Raw genomic sequence first — 6,000 nt, 5'->3', positions numbered from 1 at the left:
TTACACATATTTGATAATTTCTACGAGCTTTCAAAGAAGACGTAAGTTAATGGAAAGATGGATGGCCAAACCAATATGGAAGCAGGTTAGTTGGAAACGTGGAATATTTGGTTTATCTTGAGCTGATTATTTCCTGGAAGTTATCCATGTCAGATATATCAGGTGCATATAAGCTATTGTCCCATACATGTAATATGATGGATATTAGGCCACGGGTTTAGTTTACAGGTATCCTCAACTCTGTCTAAGTGAGAAGGAAAAAAGGGAAAAGAAAGGCTAGCTGGTATAGAACCAAGAGGAGAGCTTTGAGAGAAGGAAACTAGAAAGAATAGAAGAAAAAGAGAAAGGTTTAGAGAGATGAAGGGGGAAATGCTTGGTCATAAACCAAGAAGTGAATTTTAAGAGATGGAAGAAAGAGAAGGAGATAGAGGAGAGAAATGTTACTTTTGATGGATATTTTCCCATCTTTTTCTTATGCTATTTCAGCCCCTGACAAATGTTTTTCTCATTTACAATATGATCTATAATTACTAATTGCTTGGTCAGGAGTTTGAGCTTTTAATTTTGTTTTCTTTATATTAGAAAATATATTTTTTAAATTGACGATCGAATTAATTCATTGTATTCATATAGGGTCAAAGAGTGTAGCTATAAAAAATCATCAAAATCGGAGTTAAAATAACCGTTAAATCGTGATTTTTCATTTATAACCGTCGAAAAGTTTTGTCTCATTACTTGATCTCTGAATGTTTATTTTTTCCGATTTTTGGCGTATATGATCTCGAAGTATAAACAAACAAGTTTGACGGTTAGATCGTTCAAAATAGTTTCGTAGAATGCGTATGCCATCAAAACAATATATTCACTAACAATTAAGAGTTTATTTATACTTTTGTTAAATATAACATAAGATTTTGTGGTATCCACTAGTGTAAATATTTGTATTCATATAGGGTAAAGGAGTGTAGCGGTAAAAAATCATCAAAATCGGAGTTAAAATAACCGTTGAATCATGATTTTTCATTTATAACAGTCGAAAAGTTTTGTCCCGTTACTTGATCTCTGAATGTTTATTTTTTGCGATTTTTGGCGTATATGATCTCGAAGTATAAACAAATAAGTTTGACGGTTAGATCGTTCAAACTAGTTTCGTAGAATGCGTGTGCCATCAAAATAATATATTCACTAACAATTAAGAATTTATTTATACTTTTGTTAAATATAACATATGATTTTGTGGTATCCACTAGTGTAAATATTTTAAATTGAAGATCAAATTCAGTCATTGTATTCATATAGGGTAAAGGAGTGTAGCGGTAAAAACTAATCAAAATCGGAGTTAAAATAACCGTTGAATCAAGATTTTTCATTTATAACCGTGGAAAAGTTTTGTCCTGTTACTTGATCTATGAATGTTTATTTTTTGCAATTTTTGGCATATATGATCTCGAAGTATAAACAAATAAATTTGACTGTTGGATCGTTGAAACTAGTTTTGTTGAATGCGTATGCCATCAAAACAATATATTCACTAACAATTAAGAGTTTATTTATACTTTTGTTAAATATAACATAAGATTTTGTGGTATCCACTAGTGTAAATATTTTAAATTGACAATCGAATTAGTTCATTGTATTCATATAGGGTCAAGGAGTGTAGTTGTAAAAAATCATCAAAATCGGAGTTAAAATAACCGTTAAATCGTGATTTTTCATTAAGAACCGTTGAAATTTTTTGTCTCGTTACTAGGTCTCCGAATGTTTGTTTTTTATGATTTTTGGGGTATACGATCTTGAAGTATATACAAACAAGTCTGACGGTTGGATCGTTGAATGGTGTGTGTGTGTATATATATATATTTATTTATTTACTTATTAAGTAGCTTTAAATTTATTTATTTTGTACGTATAACACTTAAGAAATTGGTATATACATTTATTAAGTAGCTTTAACCTTATTTATATTTTAAATCGTAAAAAAAATAATTTTATTATTCATAACAATTATTTTTATAAATATCATGCTACGAACCAATTTTTCGTCTCTCAAAAGTTTGCGTGACCAACAATTCGTCGTGCAAAACTCTAAAAATTTGGGCGGGTACCAAAAATGGGATGCGGGATGAATTTATTATATTTTTTTTTTTAGACTTTGCGAGACCAATATATATTTAAATCGCGCAAAAAATTTGTGGTACCAAAAATGGGACGCGGGAATTTTTATATATTATTTTTTAGACTTTGCGACCAATATGTATTTTCGTTGCAAAATTTCAAATTTAGGGTACCAAAAATGGGACGCGGGATTTTTTTGACTTTGCGCGACCAATATACTAATATTCGTCGCGCAAAACTTTGCAACTAATACTCCAATATTTTTTCGCAAAAACTTTGCGCAACCAACAATGTCGTTCGTCGCGCAAAGTGATACAGTTTTTAAAATGAAAATAACTCCTCCACCATTTTCTCAATGTCTTTCTCTACTCTTTCCTCTCCTCTCTCTTTCCCTCTCCCCAAATCCCACCATTTCTCTCACACTCACTCCTCTCACTTAATCTCTCATCATCTCTCTCTTCACTATCTCTCAGTCTCACTCACTCTCTCATCTCTCATCATCTCTCTCTTCACTATCTCTCACTCTCACTCACTCTCTCATCTCTCTTTTCACTATCTCTCACTCTCACTCACTCTCTCATCTCTCTATCACTATCTTCTCTAATTCTCTCACACTCATTTCTCTCTCTCATTCTCACTGACTCTCAATCTTGCCAAAAGGTAGATTCTCTCCAAATTTTAATTTTTTTCATTAATATGTGTTTTTGGAGTTAGTTTTGAGTTTGTGTGGGGTTTGGGGTTGAGTAAAGGGGAGGGATTGGAGTTTGGGTTGGATTTGTGGTATAACAATTTTAGGGGAGATTATCCCTTTTTTTTAATTGTACTTTGTTAATTTATGTGTACATTTTGAATATTATATATATATTTATTGGATAATTTGATCACTATTTTTCATATGTAATTTTATTTTGAATATGTCAATTTAAATTAAAGTAATTAAATTTAAAAAGTAAACATTTGAATAAATTAATATAATTAAATTAATATCAATTTAAATTAAAGTAACAAAAAAAATCATACAATTAAATTAAATTTAAAAATTAAAAATTTGAAATAATTAATATAATTAAATTAATATTAAAGAAATAATAAAACAAAAAGTCAAAAACCAAAATATTTCGTCGCGCAAATATTTGCGCGACATTAATATTCGTCGTGCAAAACTCTAAAAATTTAAGGGTACCAAAAATGGGACGCGGAAATTTTTTTAAAATTTTTTTCGTCGCGCAAAGTGACTTTGTGCGACCAATATGTTTCGTCGCGCAAAGACACTTTGAGCGACCAATATTTTAAATCGCGCAAAGTCTCTTTGCGCGACGAATGAAAGTTCGTCGCGCAAAGTCTTTCTCCACGATCTTTGCTCGACGGAATCTGTGACGAAATTTACGTCGCGCTAAAATTTGTGCGACTATAATGTATTTTGCGCGACGAAATTCTCTTCGTCGCGCAAAGTGAAAATGTAGTAGTGTAACAAAAGTTAAGGATTTGACTTTAGATACATTAAGATCTATATCTTTTAAATCCAACAGAAGGGAAAAACCAGAAGATCACTCAAACAAATTATCCGTGTTTTGATGCCCACTTTAGTTTTCAATAAAAGAAAAAAAAAATATAGAAATTCCAGTTGACAGATATATGGCCTTATTTTAAAATAATTAAATTTTATATAAATTTTTATATTGTATATATTTATAATATATTTTTGTACACATGGCTCTTTTTTATTAGTTGTATATGACGTTATCATAGGCGTGCATGCACACGATCAGCACAAAAATTATAACACAACTAGGTTTTCATTTCTTCTTTCATTCTCCAATTTCGTTCCTCTCTGAGCTCTCTCCTTCTCAGCCGCCGAAACCTCTTTGACAGAGGCTCTGTGTGCGCCATTGCCAAACCTCTCTCAGCCAAACCTACGTCTCTCTCACCTTCCTCTCTCTCATCCTCTCCGACAGAGGCACTGTCCGCTCCAATCCTCTCTGCGCAAAACCTCCTCTCAGGCAAACCTCTCATCAACCGCGCCTCTGTCATCCAGCGTCTCTCTCAGCCTCCACTTCTCTCTAAGCCGCCACCTCTCTCACCGCCACCATCACAGGTCAGATTGTCTCTTCTTTTTCTTTCTTTTCCCTTTCGAATCTCTGGCTAACTCTATCTGCTGCAATTCGCAGATTCAGCTGATGAGTTCGCAGCCACCTCTTCATTTTATTTACCTCTCTTTCTCTCTGTTAGGTATGATTCGCCATAAACGATTTGAGAATTTAAGTTTCTTTGTTATGCTGCCAAGTTTAGTTTATTTCTCCACCTAGCTGGCGTGTGGTTCTTAGCTTTGTTATTGTCTGCTGTTTGCACGGAGTGTTTTTCAAATTGATTTAGGCTGCTTGTTTATATATTAGCAAGCCAAGCTAGCTTGAGCAGGTTGTGTAATGTATGTTTTCATTTCTAAATTCAATTTGGACCACCAAAGTAGTTTCTTGTACTGTAGTAACTTCAGATGCTTCATTTTAATTTAATTTTTTGTCCGGATAGGACTAGGATTCTAACTACTAGCCTTAGTTGGAATCCTTCTCCTAGTAGGATTAGGTTCTCTTAATTATAAATACTCTTAGTAGGATTATGTTTTCTTCATTATAAATACTCTTGTATTCCAGTTTATATGAACATCACCCATCATTCGAGAATTCAATTTATAGATTTTGCATCCCTTCCAGTTCCAACTTATTGTCATAGGCGCATCTACCTATCTTCATAATTCAATTTATAATGGACGGAAGAGCTGATGCTGCTGAGGTTGCTATGGCTAAGACTACTCATGAGAAGTTAATGGACGAAGCTAAATTATTTGAGGAGTTCCAACAAAAAATGATAGACTATATTAAGGAAGTGGAGTCAGAGGTGGAGAGGGTGGGCAAGAAGGTGGAGAGGCTGAGCGTGAGCAATACTAGTTGTAATTTTTCAAAGCAATACCTTGAATACAGGGTACACGAATTGAGTTCGACATAGCGTCACCTTGATATCATCACAAACCATTTGAATTGGACGAGGGAACAAATTGCCACTCATCATGACTACTACGTGCTGCCGCCGCCGCCGCCAATCGAGGAGGAGGAGGAGGAGGAGGACTCTTCTTCTACTTGTAGCAAGCAGCACTAGTACTGTTGATAATACTCTCATCGCTACCAGTCTTGCATTATTCTGGCGATGTTCAATCTACTGCATGCTCATAGTAACAATGTATTTTGATTTTAATGATAACAATTTTAGTTTTTACCCTTCGAATTTCAAATGTTTGTGTTTTGGCCTCCGGATCGAATGAGGAAAAGGCCCAAGTGTGCATGGTTGTCGTTTTCTCCCATTTGCTTTGACTTTGCTCTTGATATGGTTAGAATTAACATTCAACAAAATATAGCTATAAGAAAATACTACTAATAAGTTCAAAAGTAGCTGCAAAAGCCACACTGACTGTTATGATGAAATATAACTGAATTATGTCATCTAAACTAAAAACCAAGTGAAAGTTTGGCGGTTGTGTACATATTCCAAAAATGAAGGAACATTATCATGATATTTAAATTCTTCTTCACTTTCAAGTGGAGTAGATTTCTGAAAGCAAATGACAGTCTCCATCTTCAGCTCTATCCATGCTATTATTTTATGAAAAGAAGCAGCTCTGCATGGAAAGATTAAGTAACTTGAATGTTGAAGCTACACAGATAGCTAATCTAAACTATTTAAGAAACCAAACTCTTTCATTGCAGGCCAGCTATAACCCAACCCAAAACTACATGGAATTCTTTACAGCTAACGGTTTTTGTTCAAGTTAACTCATCCAGGGCTTTGCCATGCAAATTGCAATTAAAAGGAAGACTTTAAACTCAACAAGTCAAG

The sequence above is a fragment of the Prunus mume genome, linkage group LG1 (assembly GCF_029339155.1).
Source record: "Prunus mume cultivar Tortuosa linkage group LG1, ASM2933915v1, whole genome shotgun sequence".
Lineage (NCBI taxonomy): Eukaryota > Viridiplantae > Streptophyta > Magnoliopsida > Rosales > Rosaceae > Prunus > Prunus mume.
This window is presented reverse-complemented; position numbering follows the sequence as displayed.